A 22,624-nucleotide genomic window follows, 5' to 3' on the forward strand; every position below is an offset into this window, starting at 1 on the left:
ATCAGGAAACATTTATTAAGTGCCTACTATGTGCCAGCTGCTATGCTAAGGGCTGGATAGACCTGAGTTCAAATTCTACCTCAGAAATTTGTGCAACTCTGAACAAGTCACTTGATTTCTCTAAGTTTCAATTTCCTCATCTCTAAAATGGAGATAATGACCTCATAGGGATGTTTTGAGGATCAAATGAGATTTTACATCATGTATATATGTGTGTATGTATGTATGTATATGTGCTTATATATGTATATTTGTGTATGTATATATGTATGCATATTTGTGTGTGTGTGTGTGTATATATATGGGACATGTATGTATCTACCTATATGTGTATGTATATGGTATTTTGGGCGGTACAGGGGATAGAGTACCTAGAGTCAGGAGGATCTGAGTTCAAATCCAACCTCAGATACTTACTAGTTATGCGACCTTTGGCAGGACACAACCCAGTTTACCTCAGTTTCCTCATCTTTAAAATGATCTAAAGAAGGAAATGACAAATCATTCGCAAGTGGGGTCACAGAGAGTCGTACACAACTGAAGCAGCTCAACAATGACAATACTATATAAATACTACCTATTATCCTGACTGACTGCATCCTTTTTTTTTCTCTAGACCTCAGTTTTCTGCTCTGTAAAACCAGGGTTGGGGGGGGGGGTGGGGAGGTGGTAGATAGAAAAGAAGTCTAAATTTTCAAGGCGGCAGCAAATGTGGAGTCAAGAAATCATGGGCTGAAATCTAGCCTCCCATGCTTCCTGACTAAGTGACCAAGCCTCGTAACCTCAAAGGGCTTCAGTTTCCTCATTGTAAAACAATGGGGTTGACAAGGATACTCTCTAAGGCTCCCTACAGTGGCTCATTTTCCAGCTGATTCACATTTGAGGCTGGAGAGGTCAGTAATACTTTTTTTCTCCTTGTATTCTCTCAGTCTCCTGTAGGTGGTGCCATTAAGTTGAAAGGAAAGCAAAGAAGCTTCCAATTTTCTTTATTATTGATCCCAGAAGTAAATGACTTATTTATCTGTTGCAAAGAGATGCCCTAAACTACTAATTGTTCTATTTCCATCTTCACCCCCTTGGTATCTCAAGTCGGTCCTTATTCATTTACTTATTCAATTCAATCCAGTTCAATAAACATTCTGATGGAAGGAGAAGGGAGGTGCCCATACAGGTTACAGGGTAGAATGGGATTGGGGCAAAGATGAGACAAATGAAGTACTCTAGAAAATTTGGTGAGGGAGAGATCACTCTCGGTGAGAGGACTCAAGGAAGGCTTCACGAAAGAGGTGGTGTCTGAGTAGGTTCTTGAAGGAAGAAAAAAGATTCCAATAAATGGATGAGGAGAAAGTGTATTTCAGTCAAAGGTATGATAGTTAACATTTAACAATCTGCTCTCTGGAGGGGGGGATTGTATCCACAGTACACTTATATCATTAACATTTTCTCCATCACATTCTTAAGTGTACACAATTAACAAAACAATGGTCAAGCCCTGATTTGCAGCATTTGCCAGTTTGTGAGGTAGAAATGCTCCTACTGAAGATTCTGGTATGAATTGGCTCCGGCATGCCCTTGACTTCAGGATTGGGTAAGGCACTTAGGGCGGCAGGGAGAGTAGAGGATGAGATTGCAGAACAGCTAATGGGGCAATTTGTCTTAAAAGGCAGTCAGGTAGAAGGGAGAGCATGCTGGATTTGTTGTGTCAGAGGAATTGGGTTTGGGTTCCCATCTCTTCCCTTGTGTAAGTCGCTTAACCCATGAAGGTCAGAGTTTCCTCACCCATAAAATAAAGGGATGGAATAGATTACCATGAAGGTTCTCTCCAGAAGGCAGATCTAAATGTAAAATGTAGGAAATAAAAGAAGGCTGGAAAGATGCATGGAGCCCCATTCCATTTTATTTTATAGGTAACCGGGAAGCACTAAAGATTCTTGAGAGAATTAGTCAATAAGGATTTGTTAAACACCTACTTATGCACCAGACACTGAGCCAAGGGCTGGGGACAAAGAAAGGTAAGAGATGGCCCTTTCTCTCTAGGAGAACTACTTGTTTGTACAATTACATACAAACAAATTGCATACAGTATAACCTGGAAATGATTCACAGAGGGATGATAATAGCACTAAGGAAGACTGAGAAAAGGTTCCTGTAGAAGATATGATTTTTGTTGTGATTCAGTCATTTCAGTGGTGTCTGACTCTTCATGACCCCATCTGGGGTTTTCTTGGCAAAGATACTGGAATATTTTGCCATTTCCTTCTATAGCTCATTTTACAGATAAGGAAACTGAGGCAAACAGTGTTAAGTGACTTGCCACCATCACACCGCTAATAAGTGTCTGAGGCCAGGTTTGAACTCAGGGAGATGGGTCTTCCTGACTTGGGGCCTAGTGTTCTATCCACTGCATCATGTAGCTACCCAATTTTAGCTGGTACTTGAAGAAAACCAGGGAAGTCAGGAGGCAGAAATGAAGAGGAGAAATGTTCCAGTCATAGGGAGACAACCAGCCAGAGAAAATGTCCAGTCAGGAGATGGAGTACCTTGTTTGAGGAATAGTAGGGAGGCCAGTGTCACTGGATCAAAGAGTATGTGGAGGTGATCAAGGTGTAAGAAGCTGTAAGGGTAATCAGACTACACTTTCGGAAGATTACTTTGACAGTCAAGTGGAAGATGGACTGGGATGGGGGAGAGATTTGTGGTAGGGAGACCAAATACAAAACTGTTACATTAGTACAGGTCTGATGAGGTGGTAGGTAGTCTGTACCAGGGTGGTACAGAGGAGAGAAGGGAGTGCATACAAGAGATGCTAATTCCACAGGACTTGGCAATAAATTGGGGAGAGACAGACAAAAAGAGACAGAGAGAGAAACAGAGAAAGAATTTGAAGGTGACACCTAGGTTGTGAGACTGGGTAGCTGAAAGGATGGTGGTGCCCTTGACAGAAATATGGAAATATAGAAGGGAAGAGGATTGGGGTGGGGGCGGAGTGATGAATTCAGCTCTGGGTACATTAATTTAAGATGTCATCCAGTTTGAGAGGTCTAATAGGCCTCTTATAGTTAATAGTTTGTAGACTAGTAGACTAATCGTTAATAGACTTATAATAATAGTTAGAGATGTGAGTCTAGGGGTTAAGGTTTTTTAGGCAGGCAGTTACTATCCTGACTTGAGAGATATTTTAAATAAAATGAAGTAAAATAAGACCCAGACTCTACCTGCTAAGGCCCTATGGTCTACATGAAGAGATTTAATAAATATAGATATGACATATATGCATGTATATATATACATGTATGTATATATATATATACATAGACATACCGATATGAAGAAGACAAGGTGACATCTGGCACGGATAATCTGTGCTTTGATGAGTTCACAGGAAGAAGGGATCCCTTTTGCCTGGAGTGATAAGGAAAGACTTCAGAATAGAAAGGAGAGGGAACGAGACTAGAGGAGAAGGATTTTTGTAGGCACATAACTGACAGGGAAGGGAGAGGGTTTATCAGGCAGAGGGAATGCCATGAGCAAGGACAGCTAGAGACCAGGGGTAAAAAACAGGCAGACACATGAAATAAAAAATGAATGATTTGGCCTGCATGGAGAATTTCTATGGAGGAATAGTGAAGAATCAACTTGGAAAGGTAGATTGCTGACGATTTATGGAGGGCATCGAGCCCCAGGCCAACAATTTTAGACTTTATAAAGTGGATACTAGGGAGCCACTGATAGATTTTGATCAGTGGGAAGAGGGAATATGCTTTTTTTTTTTTTTAACTTTCCACCTTGTATTGAGCTAGAGAGTTTTTCCATTCAGATAGATCTGGTAGCTTTGGAAATTGAGCACACATTCAGCTATTAAACCCCTATGACGCACCTGGCTCTGTGCAAAGTTCTATGGTGGAGATATAAAGATATGAAAGACACAGACTCTCCCCCCTTCAAGAATCTTGCAGTACAACTGAGGAGACATCTGGAAAGGTTTTCCGGAGCCAGGAGTTTCTCAAAGGAAATAGACCATAGGATCATATATTTAGAGCTTGAGAGGACTTAAATCATCTAGAGCAACGCCCTCATCTTACATTTGAGGAAACTGACTCTCAAAGAGATTGATGAATGTCAAGACAAGGTAACAAGAATTTATTAAGTGCTTGTTCTGATCCAGGAATCCAGAGCACTAGGGATACAAATAGAAACAAAAGAAAAGTCAGTCCCTGCCTTAAGGAAGGAACCCAATACATAACAAGGAGCTGAAATCAGGGAATATGAGGGGGAAGATCTGTCTGAGGCTACAGTATGGAAGTCTGGAAAGTCAGAAGCAGAACCAGGAGGGGAATGAAAGTTAGGAGTCTTGGATCTCCCCCAAAAAAGGGAGCCCCAACAGGTACTCACAAATGGAAGGAATTAGTGAGCAGGATGGAAGGATGCTCCAGGGAGAGAATGCCTCAGGAACAGAAGGAAGTTCCAAGGTAGATGGTAGCTGAGAAATAGTCCAGAAAAAGTATTTACTCTGTGGCCAACACTGGGCTAAAGAAGAAAAAGAAGATGGCCCACACTTCACCAGGAGCTCACATTCTAATTGGAAGAGACAAAACACACAGAAGGATTCAGCTGCAGCAGGAAGGAAAGGCCTGCCTTATCAAGGTCAGGAGTCCTTAATATTCATTGAGGGAGTTTGCCCTCTCAGGAAAGGGAGCTGGAGGAAACAGTCAATGAATTTAAAAAAATTAAAAATAAAATAAAAAATACTTCTTAAAAACATATTCTATTCCAGGCACCATTCTAAGTGCTAAGGATACAAAAAGAGGCAAAAGATAGTCTCGTCCTTCCAGGAGGTTACAATGTAATGAAGGTATCTTCTTTAGGAAGGGGAGAGTGTACCTAAGGGTCAGACTGGAGCAAGAACTGTCCATGGGGAGACCAACCAGAAGGGGAAAGGGGAAAGAGGGCATTGTCAGGAAGCGGGGGGGGGGGGGGGGGGGGCACTGTATAGACCTAGGGAGAGGTTGAACAACATGCAGTGCAGAGATTCTAGAGTTTTTCTTTCTAATTTCTCTCTTTCTTTGTCAGAGCAAAGCTAAAATGAAATAGAAACAGGGAGATCCATTTCCTCAAAGGATGAGAAAATAAACGCAAGGAAAAAAATAAATGAAGGACAAAAAGATTATGCTTCAAGAGTCCTTAGTTCAACTGGGTTCTATAGTGTTGCGCTTTTAGTATTATAATTATTACTAACAATAGTAATAGTAGTAGTAATAAATTTCTATCAGCCTCCTCTTGGGGCATTAGCCATTATCATAGAAACCATTTAGAGTGAAGGGACTCTTAGGACAGGCTTGTGTAAGATGGAAGCAAAAAGAGACTTGAAAGTCTTCAGCCTCTGTTCTCACCCTGCACTGCTAGAAAGGAAAAGAAAATCTGCTCAGAGAAAAATCCCACGGAAAGAACCTGTCCCTGAGAACATTCGTCCAGTGGGAACAAGCTTTCATTGGGGATGTAAAACTTCCTGTCCCCAGCAGTGTGCAAAAGATTTCCCAATCAAATGACTTCAGAGTCATACTGCTCTGCTTTGCCTGGTAAATCATTTCCATTTCAAACCAGTGGAAAACGCCTGGTATGTAGCAAGAACCTCCTAATCACAAGATCTAATGGCCCCTTAGAGTCCTCTTTCTCCTTGACCTCTCTAAAGTATCCAAGATGGTGGACTACCCTCTCCAAACCCATAACCTCTCTTCACTGTGCTTCAGAAATAACACATTTTCCTGGATCTTCTTTCCATTCCTAACTCCACCTCTTTCTCAACAAATTTCACTCAATTCAATTCCGTCCAATAAACATTTATTAAAAGCTTGCTATGTGGATGTAGTTCCTGCCTACCTAATAAAGTTCAAATTTTCTTGCCTGTCATGGTAAGAACCACATTAGCTGATAGTTTTATAGTACTTTGAGGTTTGCAAAGGATGTTTCTCATGATTATCTTGTGAAGTAGGTAGTATGACTAGGATTGTCCCATTTTATAGATGAAAAAACAGAGAATCAGATAATATATTATTCAAGGAAAAATCTAAGAACCACTTTAAGATAAGAAATTTCTGAAAATCATTAATGGCATAGTAGATAGAATTCTGGGAAGTATGACATAGTAGATAGATTGCAAAATATGTAGTTCAGAAGAGCTAAGATCAAATATCACCTTGGATACTTACTGCCTATATGACCATGGGTAATTACACTAATTTCACTTTCCTTATCTGTAAAATGTCAGTAATAATACTTGAATTACGTAATCCCTTGAAGTTATTATCAGGATCAAGTGAAATAGCATATCAAGTATTTTACAAACTTTAGAGTGTTACATAAATATCAATTATTTTTATTCTTACAGTTTGCACACCTGAGTTTAAGTTCTGCCTTGGACATTTACTACCTGTGTAAGCCTGGGCAATTTCATCTAACCCTTCAGAGCCTCAGTCTCCTTATCTGTGAGGTGGGAATAATCTTTGCCCTACCCACCTCATAAGGTTGTTATGAGGAAAAGTCCTTAGCAAAAATGTAATTAATATTGTTAATCATGATCATTTTATATGAAAACTCATCTTTTTAACAGAGTTGAAATGGCTCTTGGACAAGTTATCTTAGAGTTCTTTGTATTTAATATTCTATGCACTATTGCCTGGGAGGGATAGAAGAGTTGTTCTTAGTAGCAGAATAAAAGTTGTAAATTATAAAAAGCTGTAAAATAAAAGAATGTACATTCACTTTCTTTGGGCTCACTGAAAGAATCCCAGATATAACTCTTCTAGTAAACAGGTTGACAGCAATTATAAATGTAACTTCTCCTATTGCCACATGGTTTTGATTTCTTCTGCTAGGTCTCTATATTCTAAAAGTGTTTTGTTTCATGGAGTGTAGAGACTGAATATTTGGAAGGCAATTTCCATCAAAAAATGCTCTTGTGTTTTTAATTGAATAATATTACACAATTGTGATTATAATCTATAATAATGCTCTGGTAGAATATATTATTTCAATTTCCAAAGATATTTCTAGGTCTTTATTAGCAGGATGGGGGGATTGTTAGCTGCCAGTCCACAAAAGACAGAGAGCTTCTGATTCTAACTACCACATCAAATCTTCCCAGTTATTTGGTAGGCACGAAACTAGCAGCCTGTGGTAACGTGTTGCACAACTACCAATTCCTTGCAAAATCCCTAAATGCAAGATTCTTAAGTACAACCCTTCAGTCATTTATGTTGAATGGCCATTATAAACCTTTCTGTATCCATGACCCAATTCACGTGACCTAGCTGTTTGCTCAACACTTCCTTATTGAAATAATTTTGGCTGAGTTCATGCAGATGTCACCCACAGAGGACCTTGTGATCCCTCTCTTGGCTACCATTTCCTAGGCTCCATCTGGAGGAAAACTGCTTTCAGTGACATTTGACAAATCCAATGCTGTGTACCTTATGGCAACCTTTTATTATTATTCAGTGATATCCTTTCTTCTAAAATCGTTTCAATAAGGTTTTTTTAATCTTATTATTATATACTCTGAGAAGGGAAAGAGAAAAGAACAAGCATTTATTAAGTGCCTACTATATGTCAAGTAGCATGCTAAGCACTTTGCAATATTTCCTTTGACCCTCTCAACAACCCTATGAGGTTGGTTCTTATTATTATTCCCATTTTACAGATGAGGAAACTGAGGCACACAGACTTTAAGCAATTTGCTTAAGGTCAAACTGCTAGTAAGGGGTCTTTCTGATTCTATACTGAGAGTTCTATTCACTTAGAGAGAACTGATTGATCCTCTGACCACAGTGAATGAATGAATCAAAGAATCAATGAATGCATGAATGAATGATTGAATGGAAAGTGTTAAATGCTCACTATATCCAAAGCACTGAACAAGGGAGTGGGAAACAAACAGAAAAGTCACAGTCCACACTCTCAAGAAACTCATTCTAAATGGGGGCTATCATATATACTATAATATAATTATGTATTATATTATTTTATTATATATTACTTATATAATTATATGTTACTTTATTATATTATATGTGTTATACATATCATATATCATATTATTGATAATATATAATCTGTATTATATTATTATATATTGTATATATTACATATATATTAAAAATATTGTCATGGGAGTTAAAAATCTTCCCCGCCCATTGATAGGCCTCAGGTGGGGCTATTGAGGGAGGCTTGATTGCAGGAGACTTGTTTTGTATGGGGGCCCATACCTTTTGCTGATTGCTGGTGAGGTACTGGGTCACAAGGGGTTGTGCCCTCCGGTTCTGAAAAGAGTATACATACTCTGAGGTGAGGTTTTGCTTTGGGACTCAAGTTTTTGGAAGAAGGTTCATGTGCCAAATGAGACTGAGCAGCGTTTTAAGAAGCCCCTGGCTTTGAAAACCCAGGCATTGGTGCTTCTCTCTCTGGTAATGATGTACGTATTGTCCATGGTCAGACAGTGGGAAGCCCTGTCTGTTGGTCCTGCTTGTATTTTCTCTGTTGGTGTATGTATTTCATTAAAGTTATTGTTGATCCCTCAAAAGCTACTTTCCTTTTAGAAAACCAGATCTATGAACCTGTACAGCAGGTCTTCCTAGATTCCAGGATGCTTACTGCTACATATTTTATATATCTACATATATATGAATATATATACATACACATATATACGTGTATGTGTGTGTATATGTGTACACACATACATGTACACACATGCAGATATATGAATTTTCAGCTACAAGCCAGATGGGAAGACTTCATGGGCTTTGTGGTGCAGAGGAAAAACAAATAGCATTTATTTCTGTTAATAAGACCTTATCAGTTTCTGATGTATAACCATTTATTTGACAGTACCAAGGACTTCGATCACGCGAACTTTCTTTTCTGAGTCTTCAGAAGCTGTGTCTGCTTAGGAAGTAGGGACTGTAGCACCTGCAGAGGGAGTTATCAGGTCATATCTCCAAAAGGTTTGCTTCCATGGACTATGGTTGTGGAAGCCTGGCAGGTGGTCTGAGGAGGTTAATATTCCCAGGACTCTTGGACTTACATACTCAAGACTCTTAGACTTACATACCCAGGACTCTTGGACTTATATACCATCACTAATGGTATGTAGTACCATCACTGACGATCAGTTGGTCACTGGTTGTTGGTGGTGATTGCAGGGGTGGTGGATCCTTTCTCCATAAAAGCTGCTCTTCTCAATGATGACTGTCAGGGCTGATCTAGAAGCTGTGCCAGTGGTTTAGGAGACAGAACTGGTGCCTTGGCTCTTGGGTACATGGTCCTGTAATCAAGTCATTCATATTGCAAGAGCCCAATTCATCAGTATTTCAGGTTCCTACCAAGCCTTCACACCTACCCTAATAGTCTGAGGGAAAATAAAGTCCCCATTGTATATCACTTTTGGTGATGTGGTTGATGTGTTAGACTTTGAGATGGTGATTACTATATTGTTACTGTTGTTGTTATCACATACTGAATTTCTACATACCCTTTACAACAAAACTCAAAGGCAATTACCTCTCTCCATAATCCCAGTCCATGGTAATAGCTCTTTTTCCCAATTATTACTCACAAAACACTGTCAACACTTCTGTAACATACCTATCATGCCTCCTTTTTATTAAAGTTTTGTGTATGTCATATCACCCCTACCAGACTGTCAAGTCCATGTGTGGTGGATGAAAGAAGAAATTCCTCCAGCACTGGGTACTGCTGCTGTGAATTATTTTAGGAGTCTAATCGCATAGGATAAGGAACTCTCTATTTATTCAGCAATAAACTAAACCTTGTTCAGTAAAGAACAATATTCATAGCAACATCCTTAAGCAAAACATATCATCTAATACATGTATGTATCTCAAAACACTCCGTATGTCATATGGTACATATCACTGTATCCCCAAAGTCAGGGGGTCCTGGGCTAGGGGCTGCCTTAGCACGATGCACCCTTAAGGGGTAGCAGAAAACACCACACCATCTACCCCTAGGTCACTGTAAGAACAATCTCTTTAATCAATACTGTATCCAAGTAAAGTCCTATTTCATCCTGACTTAAGACTGACTTTCAAGCCCCATGGCTCCTCCTCAGTGGGATGACCACCCCCAGCTCTTGCCTAGGTTCACATACAAGCAGCTCTGTGCTCCTGCTCCTCGTCTGAGCTCACAGGGACTGTTTTGCTCCAAATTCTTCTTGCTTCTCCCTGACAGTGGGCTCCAGTGGCTTCTACCTGCAGCTTCTGTTTCTAGGAAAACAAAGCTTAACCAGGCTATAACAATATTTATACACATTACCACTGCCGTCATCTCAATTTACTTTAACAATTTTTAAAAAGGGCTTAAGCTAAGCCTCCTTCCCATGTGTAGATCTCTGCTCTTCAGCTCAGTTCATTCATAAAGACCAACAGACAGGGCTTCTGTCTGAGAAATTACTACAGACCAACAGACAAGACTTCTGCCTGAGTAATCAGTACAGATCAACAGAGGGAGCGCCAACATCACAAACATTCTTTCTATTAGGCCTCCCCACAAGCAAGTTCCCCTAGCCCACTCATACTCTCTTCTCCCTCTCTCAGCTCTGCTTCCCTCTCTACTCTCTACTCTCCCTCCAAGCAGTACAATATAAATACTGTTTCCAATCAAAGACTCTTGATTCAGTCAAAGGCTCTTGATTCAATCAAAGCCAAGACTCAGTCAAAGGCACTTAATTGACTAAAACTCAATCCAGAAAAACGGCAAAAAAAAAAAGATCCTACTTTGTTTGTTGTTACAAGCACCTAACACAAAATATGTGACCTACACAAAATTGTCGTTTAATATGCTGTCACATCAACAAGCATTTACACAGATATATGTCTACACACACACACACACACACATCCATATATATTCATTATACATGGTGGCTGAATTTATTTGAATTGAACTTATGACAAAGAATAGCAAAGCAGTCTTAAAAATTAAAAGCAAAATTTCATCTGGTTCCAAGTCATGGGAGAAGTCTGATATGATGGCTTTGTAATGTATGTTTGTTTATTTACTACCCCTTTGTAAAGGAGTTTCCCAGCTCTTGGAATAGTTCACTGCTCAGGCACTTGGCTTTTTTTACCTCCTTTTAAGGTAAGAATCTTATAAAAATTTTATTCTACCTGTAATTATGAAAACTCTAAATATAAAATTATAAAACTCTAATTAAAAGTAATTATAAATATTTTATGTGAGACAGTCTTTGTGAGACAGTATTTTATGTGAGCATTATAATAAGTAATCCAGCAAGACCTCACATTCTTACTAGTATCTGTGCGACTTCATATTAAAATTCTTTATTTTACAGATTTAGTTGAATATAAGTAATATTTTAATTAAATAAATTACAAATTGGAAGATACTTAACTAAAAATCATATGTAAATTCAATTTAAATAGTGGGCTTTTAGATTTTAACAAAGGTTTTCAATATTTGTCTCAATACCAAACAAATATAGTCCTAAATATGATTTGCATTGAGTTCATTTCTATATTTTTATTTAAAACAAGAATAAAGGGAAAATGCTTGCTCACACAAATACATGGTAGAAAAGAGAATTTTGTAAGCACTCTTGCTGAGAGATGGACATTAATATGCTATTTTTAGATCCCTAATCAAAACACAAAAATAAATGTCTAGTTTTAATATGAAATATTTGTTTTTCTACTGGTTAATGAAAAGCACTGTATAAAATGAAAAATTACTTAAAGTTCAGTTGCATATACAGGTGTACTGCTTTGTTTTGTTTTCTTTTTTTTTTAAACAATGTTTTTATGTAAACTAACCTCTGGAAGAAAAGAATCTCTTCGGATGTAACTTTCTCTTCTCTATTACCTCTGACATACAAGTACAATTTCACAGTAATGGCTAAGTGTGCCAAGCAGTTCATTTGAAAACCCTCCAGATAGAATAAGTGAAGGATAAATTTAAACTGGAAAGCAGCCTTAATATTGCCATTAGAAACAATACAAGGTTTATTTATCCAGAACATTTTTGATGGTCTCAAGATGGCACCTTATAATGTGAATGCCCAGCAATCCTGGTTTTCAGTCTGACATTTGTGTTGCAGGAGGGCAAATGCTGACATCTTGTTCACATGATCACACAGCTAGTAAAGTATGATTACAAAGTAACAAAGGGAACTACTTCAGTTCAGAGTACAGAATGCAAATGAGAGTATATGTCTATGTCTCATCATCTATTGGGAATAGGTTTGCACATGAATGTTAACCCCTTGTGGCAGTTTAGAAACAATTTGATGACAGATTGAGTAACTGCGAAAAGCATTTTGTTTCTTACTCAGAAGCTTTCAGAGTTTTGTGTAATCTCTGTACAAACAGCAAAATAATTATGTCCATGATTGTGAGTTTCAAATAACTGCACATATGAATCTATAATGCTTCAAACATACATTTGCTGATTGTCACAGAGAAAAGATAGATTTATAACATAATTTATAACATAATTCTTTACCACTTAAGGGACCATTTTTTTTTAATCACAAAACCCTCGTATTATCACTGTGAACCCTTAAAAAGTTTACAAACTACTAAATGGAAATCTAGGCAGTTAGGTGGCAAGTACAATGGATAGAGCTTTAAGCCTGGAATCAGGAAGACCTGAGTTCAAATTCAACCTCAGACACTTACTAGCTGTGTGACCCTGGGTAAGCCTTGGTTTCGTCTTCTGTCAAATGAGCTGGAGAAAGAAATGGCAAACCATTGTACTATCTTTTCCATGAAAACCCCAAATGGGGTCACAAAGAGTTGAACATGACTGAAAGCAACTAACCAACAACAACAAATGGAAACCACTGAAGTAGAGGGTGGATGACCATTTGTTGAATACGTTATATTGGGGAATTACTTTACATTATTGGTTGGATGAGATGGTTGTTGTAGTGTCTTCCAACTCTAAATTCTATTGTCCCCATTGTGACATAATATAAAATATTAGTGCTGTAAAAGCCTTTAGAGTTGTAAAAATTATTTTCCCAAGGTCATACAGCTCACTATTGACAAAGCCTGGACCAAAAGTGAGGTCTCCATACTTGTCCAATGTTGTTTCTTTCCATAGCCCCTCACTGCTTTTTTAATAGATACTTCTTCCTATCCATGTATTAATTCTCTGGTCATGTACCAAAGGGACACTTAACATTAGTAGTAAAGAGGTCTGGAATTCACCTACTTAACTGACCAATGCCTTCCACCACAAATATACTCTGTTGAAGATTGTTAATTCTTTTCTCCAAAATACTTACACAATTCAAGTCAGAGGATAGCCCTAGTTCACATAGGAAGCTTGGGTGTGACAGCATAGGGAGTAGTCCCCAAAAGATGAGAGAGGTGCAGAAGAATCTGTTCTGCAAAATGAGGCATACCAATACTCACCAACAGTCTCTTACAGAAATGTAATGAAGATTCACAGGCTTTCTTTAATGCACCTTTTATGCAGAAGAGGACAACTAGGATAGTACAACCCTCAAAACACTCCATATGAAGATCAGCTAAGGGACTTGGGAGTGTTTGGCCTGGAGAAGGGAAGGTGGAAAAAAGAGATCTACCTTTAAGTGTCCAAAAAGCTATCAGGTAGAACAGGGATTAGATTTATACTGCTGTGAATCTAAAGGCAAGAAGTAGGGGTAATTGTTTGATGTTGAAGAGACAGATTGGGTTTGATATAAAGTAAACAACATTTCCTAATAACTAAAGCTATCTAGTAGTGGAATGGCCTGCCACAGGAAATATTGGGCTTCCTCCTTACTAGAGATCCTCAACCAAGTCAGCTGACAAATTGTCAGGTACATGTAGAGGGAATCTATTCTAGTTATGGGTTAGATTAGTTGTTTTGTAAAGTCCTTTCAACTCCAAGATTTTGCTATTCTATGAAATGTTTTGGTTGGTCCCTGTCCTCACAGAGTTTACAATCAATCTTATAGGAGTTGAGGTGGAAAGAGAGAGAGAAACAGACAGACAGACAGAGAGACAGAGACACAGAGAAAGAAAGAGACAGAGAGGGAGAGAGAGAGAGAGAGAGAGAGAGAGAGACAGAGACAGAGACAGAGACAGAGAGAGAGAAAGAGAGAGACAGAGAGAAAGAGAGACACAAGAGAGAGAGAGAGAGAGAGAGAGAGAGAGAGAGAGAGAGAAGCATTCAAGATTAGGAGATGATGAGTGCATGAAAAAAGGACAAATGTATTTAACAGCAAATTCAGGGGAGATCTATAGACAAATATTCACAAATAGAGCAAGTTGGTTCCTTGGTGTGTTGAAGAGAATACTAGGCTAGAAGTCAAGATACAAAGAAGGTCAAGTTGTGCCCAGTTAGGGAGATCACCTTGGTTTCATTGTTTATAAATGGGGCCAATGATAACCTGCAATGCTGACTTTATAGAAATATTGTGAGGAATCAGATGAGATGAGTTCTAGGGAAACTCTCTGAAAAGGAGCAAGTGTTATATAAGGAATTTAGCATTAGTGCTACTTTCTAAAGATCCTTCTTTCTCCCAGTGTACCTCACTACACACACACACACACACACACACACACACACACACATACATGCACACATACATGCACACACACATACACACACATACACGCACACACATACACATACACACACATACACACACACACACACACACACACACACACACACACACACACACACACACCCCGACAAGGGAAGGAAGGGTTGTTTTTCTCACTAGCGGGCCCCGGGGTTAGACATACATTTACCAAAGTTAACATTCTGTTAGCCCATTAGTGTTTCTCAGAATGAGTCATTATTTTTTTTTCAAAAATAACAAATGCTATCGACATCACTCTGTTTCAGCACTCTTGCTCAGATCTTGTAACTTCTTTTGCAATTGCATTCCAAACAAACCCAGCTACTTTCTCAGGCCTGAATGCAAGTTTCTCTTCCATTACAAAAAGACTATGAAGGAAAGCAATTTTTAACACTTTGCTAGGTTCACTTTCAAAGGACAGACCAGAAATGACTGGAATACAGGAATTGCTGGTGGGAGATATTCACCATTGGACTTGGGCAACTACTCTAACGTATTTTTTATTTCTGTATCTATCATTCAGTCATTCAGCTCATTTACTGAATACCTCCTGTTCAGTGCTAGGCAATGAGGCAGTTATAGTATAACAACAAAAATAAAACAATAAACTCAGCCCCAGGAGACCTGGGTTCAAGTTCTGATTCCATCACCAACTAACTGTGACACTGGGTGAGTCATCATTCTCAGTCGATATTTTGTCATCTGTTAAATAAGTAGAATGGATTAGATGTTCTCCAAGGTGCCTTCCAGTGACATTGCTCTAATAATTTTGTGACAGAGTCCGGGTCCCTGAACTCAAGGAACTTAGCAAAGTAACCAGGCTTAGCACACTTTCTCTTCACATCCTCAGTTATTAATCTTTCATTTCCCTTGCACCCCAAATCCAATCAGTTGCCAGATCACACTCTCTCTTGCCTCTACCCTCTTCTTCCCACTTTTCCAGCCACTACTCTAGTTCAGGTCCTCACTTTTTCTATTAAAACAGCTTCTCAATTGGTCTTACTGCCTCCAGTTTGTCCCCTTTGACAATCCATCCTCCACACAGCTGTCATCATATTCCCAAAGCATGGGTCTGACCATGTCATTCCCCTGCCCAAGAAGCTCCAGTAAGCACCTTTTGCCTGGAAGATACCATACAAACTCTCCTACTTTACTTGTAAACCCAACCCAGTCTAGCAGCAGTCTACCTTCCAAAGCCTCTCCTTAACTTTCTATGTTCTAGGCAAACTGACCCTGCTTGCTGTCCTCCTGTATATGACATTCCAGTTTCCATCTATAAAGGCTGTAGCCCGTGCCCACAATGTGCTCCCTACCTGCCTCTGCCATTTAATAGTATCCCTTGTTTCAGTTAAGGGATAGATCAAGTGCTGACTACTGCTGCATGAGGCTTAGCCTGACTCCCTATTGTTAGAATTCTGCCTTCCTGCTACTCCCCTTGTCATTACTTTGTGTTCATTTGGTATGGAATTCATATTTACTTTTCCGAGTACATTTTGTTTCCTCTCCTCCACCATCCCTACCTCATGGAATAAGAGTTATCTGAGCAGGAACTAATTTGTTTTTGTCATTCATTCATTCAATAAACATTTATTAAATATCTACCCTGTGCCAGGCACGATTCTTAGAGCTGGGGTTACAAAGACAAAAAAAAATGAAATAATTTCTGCTTCAAGGACCTTGCATTATATTGGGAAAGTGGAGGAAAATAGTGTGTATGTACAAAGTAATTTCTGAGGGGAGGGCATTAACAACTGGGAGAATTAGTAAGGGTTTTCTCTAGAAGGTGAGCTCTGAAGCTTCAAAACCGAGCTGAGCTTTGAAGCAAATTTGGAATTCTATGAAGCAGAAATGAGGAGGGAAAGAATTCCTGATGAGTTGGATAGCCTATGCAAAAACATAGAGATAGAAGGTGAAAAGCTGGATATAGGGAACAGTAACCAGGCTAGCATGCCTAGGATGCAGAGTATGTGGAGCCAGTCATTTTTTAGGCACTTAATAAATGCTTGTTGACATTTTGCAGATGAATTTGAAACTATGCCCAAAGGACTATAAAGCTGTGTATAACCTTTGATTCAACAATATTACTTCTAGGTCTATATTCCAAAGAGATTAAAAAGGGGGTGGGGTGAAACCTATTCGTACAAAAATATTATTGCAGCTCTTTTTGTGCGACTAAAATTGGAAAATGAGGAAATGCCCATCAATGGGGCAATGGCTGAATTAGTGGGGGTATATACTTGTAATAGAATATTTTTTGTGCTTTAAGAAATGACAAGCAAAATGATTTCAGGACAAAAACTGGAAAGATTTGTATGAACTGATACAAAGTGAAGTGAGCAGAACCAGGAGAATGTTGTACACAGTAACAGCAATTTTGTGTGATGATCAACTGTGACTGACTTAGCTATTCTCAGAAATACAATAATCCAAAATAATCCCAAAGGAATCATGATGAAAAATGCTATCTGCCTTCAGAGAAAGAATTGTCATTGGAATACAGATAGAAGCATATTAGTTTTCACTTTCTTTTTTTTTGTTTTCTTGCACAAAATAACAAATATGGAAGTGTTTTACGTTTGCACATGTATAACCTTTATCTGATTAATTACTATCAAGGATGGGGAAGGGAAAGAGAAATAAAATTTGGAACTCATGACCCAAAAAGAACAATGAATGTTAAAAATTGTTTTATATGTAATTAAGGGGAAAATAAAGTATTATTTAAAAACTAAAATAAATATTTGTTAAGTGAATGAATGTTCTAGCTTAGAGAATCATGAAACCTGAGTTATGATCTGCTGTTTTGACACTTTGCAACTTGTAGAATGGGAAGCCACAGATTCATGTTCATTCAGGAAAGGTAGCCTCCTGATTGGGCATCAGGGGAATATGCTCAGTCTGTTACATGGTATATTCCAGCCCTGACTATGGGCTGAATAACCCTCCAAAATTGTGTCGAGAAAGACATCTGAGTGCCTTTGTCATTTAGATATGGAGGGAAGGGTCTCTCTCTTCTCCTCTACCATGCCATCTCATTCTTTATCATGAATTTGACTTCTGTATCTCAGGAATTCTGAACAATCCTGGATCTGGGCCCACTCTGGAGTAAAGATGGCATGACCAAAGCCCCAAGGAAAGAGGATGGGATTTTAAGTCAGTACCTGGTATTGACATTTGCTTTCATTTTAACCTTGGGCAAGTCACTTCCTTTCCCTTGCCCACAGTTTCCTCATCTAAAATATTAGACTCTGGTGAACCTCAGCTTCAAGGCCACATGTGGCCCTCTAGGTCCTCAAGTATAGCCTTCCAACTGAATCCAATTCCATCAAAGGGCCACACTTGAGGACTTAGAGAGTTCCATATGGCCTCGAAGTGCCAGGTTCACCACCCCAGGACTAGATAATCTCTAAGGCCTCTTTAGTTCTCAATCCTACAGTAACAACAATAATACTATCTTATCTTTGTCTACCACTTTTAACTTAAAAAAATGTTTCCACATTTAACAGAGAGGTAGGATGATATTTTGGAGTTCACATTTTGAGTTCAAATCCTACCTCCAACACTTACTATCTATGTGACTCTAGGCAAGTTATTGAATTTCTTTCAGTCTCATTTTCTTCATCTGCCAAATGGGCATAATAATAGCACCTACCTCATAAGACTGGTGTGAAGACTAAGTTAGCTAATGTAACTAATCTTAAAATGCTATATAAAATATTATATAAATGTTATACTATTGTGGTACATTATTATGTCATTATTATAAAGGTTATTATTATGTCATTATTATAAATATTGACTCAAATTCAGTGGAATTGGATTTCTCATCAATTATCAAATTGTTTTTCTTTTCTAGGTGATATAAGCAGCTGTGATGTCCCCTATTTTACAGACAAGAGAATACAAGTTTCAGAAAGACTGGATGATCTCCTCAAGGCCACACAAATAATTAGTAGCAAAGTTAAGATGATAACCCAGTTCTACTGACTGCCAATCCTGTCAGAAGTCTAGAAGATTATATCCTGTGCCAAAAGAGACTGGCTCTCTTGCCCTTTCACACAGGAGTTAAGAGACTTGGGTTAGTGACCAACATTTAACAGTGGTGGTGGCGAGACTAAAACTCATGTCTTCTAATTGACATTTAAGAGGTTTTCGTAAAATAACATTTCTTCTCTTTGACTTACATGTTTGTTCTACAAATATTCATTGAACTTGAAGGGGATGAAAATGCCTGTTTGTTTTGGAACCTGGGAGAGAGATAAAAGGAGTAGGAAAGCATGGAATGGTAAGAAAACCATCGCTGCTTGCTGGTTTTCTCTTTGCTTTGTTTTTTTTTCCATCTCATCCTACAAGCCAACTTTGGTAAGGTGCTTCTGGGGTTACTGCAGGTGCTCCAGTGAAAGAAATGGTTCTATGGAGCTGGGCTGAGGTGACTGGAAATGTTCCAGATTCCCTTCAGGCCCCTGAGAAAGATCTTGACCTGAGCCTCAACTTTGCTCAAGCTTGGTCAGCTTCCCAGGGATTCTAGCTCCTTTTTGGAAGTAGGCCAGGAGCCCTTGCCCTCAGCCAAGGGCTTTCTCCTTTCATTATTTTCTTTTCTTTTTTTAATAATATTTCATTCCCCCCCAAAAAAAGAAAAATGCATGTTAAAATAATTTTTAAGATTCTTTTAAAGTTTGGAGTTCCAAATTCTATTACTTCTATCCCCTCTCTCCTTGCCCTCTCTGAGATGGTAAGTAATATGATATATGTTATACATGTGCTATCATGTGAAACATTTCCATATTAGTCATTTTGTAAAAAAAAGACTTGAATAAAAAAAGAAAGAAAAGAAAGGAAAGAAAAGGAAAAGGAGAGGGGAGGGGAGGGAAAGGGAGGGAGAAGGAAAAGACAAGAGAAGACAAGAGAAGAGATAGCATGCTTCAGTCTGTATTCAGACAATATCAGTTCTTTCTCTGGAGGCTTCATCATGAGTCCTTTGGGATTGTCTTGGACCTTTTTGTATTGCTGAGAATAGCTAAGACATTCTCAGTTGGTCATCATACAATAATGCTGTGTACAATGTTCTCCTGGGTCTGCTCACTGCACTTTGCATTAGTTCATGTAAGTCTTTCCGGATTTTTCTGAATTCATCCTACTTCTCATTTCTTATAGCACAATAATATTTCATCACAATCATATGCCACAACTTGTTCAACCATTCTCTAATTGATGGGTATTCCCTTGATTTCCAGTTTCTAGACACCACAAAAAGAGTTGCTACAAGTATTTTCGAACAGGTAGGTCCTTTTCATTATTTTCTAAAGTTCCATGAGCACTGAGCCCCAGCTAGACAGGTGTGGAGCTTCCTATCCTCCTAGGAACCCAAGTCTGCTTGACTCATAAGATTCAATTTTTACATCTAGTTCTTGATTACCAACATTCCCCCTCCCCCCACCTCCCATCTCCCCACAAACACACACATATACTCTGTCTCTGCCTCTTCTTTCTTCTCTTCTCCTCGTGTTTCTGTCTCTCTCATTATCTCTGTCACTCTCTGTCTCCCCCTCTCGTCTCTCTCTGTCTCTTTCTCTCTTTCCTTCTGTCTCTCTCTTTCTCCATCTCTCTCCCCCCACTTCTCTCTCTATCCTTCCTCCTCCCTCTCCCTCCCCCCCATACCTTTTCATTATGGCAACCATTCACTCTTTCCCTTTTTCTTCTTCTTGCAGGCAGTTACAAACTTTAGACCATAAGAGTGTGTTATTCTAGAGTTTAGTCAGCATGCTGTAGTGGGAGGTATCAAACAACAGTAGACAAAATATTGGCCTTGGAAGGAGGATGCCTGGGTTTAAATCCTGCTGTGTGACAATTACCAAGTCCCTTAACTTCTCTGAGCCTCAGTTTACTCATCTTTAAAACACAGATAATACTTGTGCTCAGCGAAGAGGCAGACTGGCATAGTTAATAAAGCACTGGATTTGGAATTAGGAAGACTTGAGTTTGAATCTTAGAGCAGCTAGGTGAATAGAGTTTGGAGAGGACAGAGGTGAACAGGCACTGAGCCTAGAGTCAGGAAGATTCATCTTTCTGAGCTCAAATCCAGCTTCAGATACTTACTAGCTGTGTGACCAAAGGCAAGTCACTTGACTTTTTTGCCTCAGTTTCATCATCTGTAAAATGAGTTGGAGAAAGAAATGGCATCACCACAGTATCTTTGCCAAGAAAACCCCAAATGGAGTCCTGAAGAGTCTGAAACAAATGAACAACAAATTGAAATTTAGAATCAATGTTGTTAAGAGAAAACAATGTGATCATGTATGGAAAGAACTTTGGAAACCATAAAATTAAATATATCAGCTATTGCTCTTCACAGGAGAAAAGAATTGTTATCTCTTCAGGAATATAGGTGCATTTAAAACAAATATACTTATAAAAGGGAAAGACATGGTCCTAGACTGAGTGATACCAAATCTTTAAGGAAAATATTCCATCTCTGAGATGCGCCTTCCAGATTTTCAACTGGCTAAGAACACACATCATGGCACCCAACTCCTTTGTTGCCTTCCAAACTTCTGGATTTCTAGTCCAGGAATTTGCAAGAGTGAAGTATTGTCACAATTTGGTGCTTTGCCTTCAAATTCCCAAGGTCTGTGGGACGTTGCCCTAAGTATGGGCTTGTTGGTCTCCAGCTAAAATCTGTATAAATGATGAGGCATTACAACACTCCTTAGGTTCCAGGGCTCAGGTCAATTGGCTTCTTCCTCTTCATGGCTCCTTGAGAACCTCAGATCCCTGGCAGATTTGGTGGGGGAGGAGGGTGGCATGTCTGTCACCTTTGCTGCATTCTGCTCCCAGTGATTTGAGATTGGATCTCTTAGGCATTCCGGCCTCAAGAGATTTATCCATTCTATAATCCCAGTCTCACCCTTATCCAGTTAGGAAACAGGATTCCTAATGCCTTCTACCTATTTTCTTATCTCCTTACTAAGCCAGGCCCATGCACTTCCTTTGCTCAAACAGAAAGGACAGAAAGAAATATCACAATTAGAGCTTCCCCTCCCCCCCCCACCATCCAGAAAACAGAACAATTCAGTCCAATACTCATTTGCAAAATAACAATAATAACTCATTTTAGAGTTGAAAGGGATCTCAAAGCTCACTGAATCTAACTTTTTCATTTTTATAGATGAAGAAACTAGCAATCCAAGAAATTATATGACTTAGCCATTGTCACATCGTATTGGTAGAGTGAATTTCCTCAGAGTTCCTTTGACCTACAAAGTCACAGTAAATGCTAGTCAGGATGTGAACAAAGATCTTTGGGCAGTAGATACCATGCTCTCTATATCAGAGTATCACAGCCTTCTGTGGAAAAGAGAAGAAAGGTCCCAGGAAAAGAAGACTGAGGCAACATTATACCTTTTTGTTTAATATGTCCTCATTTAAACCTCATCAGTCCTTTTGTGGTCACCCTCCTCCCCCACCAAATCTGTCAGGGATCTGGGGTTCTCAAGGAGCCATGAAGAGGCTGATTGACCTGAGCCTCAGGTCAACGTTGTAATGCCTCATCATTCAAACAGCTTTCAGCTGGATGCCAGGGAACTCATACTTAGGGCAATGTCCCACGGACCTTGGGAATTTGAGGAAAAGCACCAAACTGACAACACTACACTATTGCAATTCCTAGACTAGAAATCCAGCAGTTCTTCTAAACTAACTCAGCATCTTCTGTTTGTTCTGTTTGAAAGGAGAAGGAAAGGGTCATTGATTAGTGGCCCAATGCCCAGCCACCATTCCAGAGGACTCATGATGAAATAGGCTCCCTACCTCCTGATACAGAGGTAATGAACCCAAAGTGCAGATTGAGACATATATTTTTAGACATGTCCATTGTGGAAATTTGTTTTGCTTGACTATGCATGCTTATAACAGGGGATTCTGTTTTTCTTACTTTCTTCATGGGGGAGGGGTGGGGAGGAAGTGAGAAAGAGAGAAGGTAGCTCTTCATTTGGA

The 22,624-nt window shown here is 39.1% G+C and overlaps 1 long non-coding RNA gene across 1 annotated transcript in view; it reads right to left on the minus strand.

Annotated features, from left to right (window-relative positions):
* LOC140498237 (uncharacterized) overlaps window positions 1-22,624 on the minus strand; it is a 72,055-nt gene that overhangs the window by 18,403 nt on the left and 31,028 nt on the right. The window contains exon 2 of the long non-coding RNA XR_011965032.1: window positions 20,729-20,860. This is a non-coding gene — a long non-coding RNA (uncharacterized lncRNA). The remainder of the gene's footprint in view (window positions 1-20,728; window positions 20,861-22,624) is intronic.

The sequence above is a fragment of the Notamacropus eugenii genome, chromosome 4 (assembly GCF_028372415.1).
Source record: "Notamacropus eugenii isolate mMacEug1 chromosome 4, mMacEug1.pri_v2, whole genome shotgun sequence".
Classification (NCBI taxonomy): Eukaryota; Metazoa; Chordata; class Mammalia; order Diprotodontia; family Macropodidae; genus Notamacropus; species Notamacropus eugenii.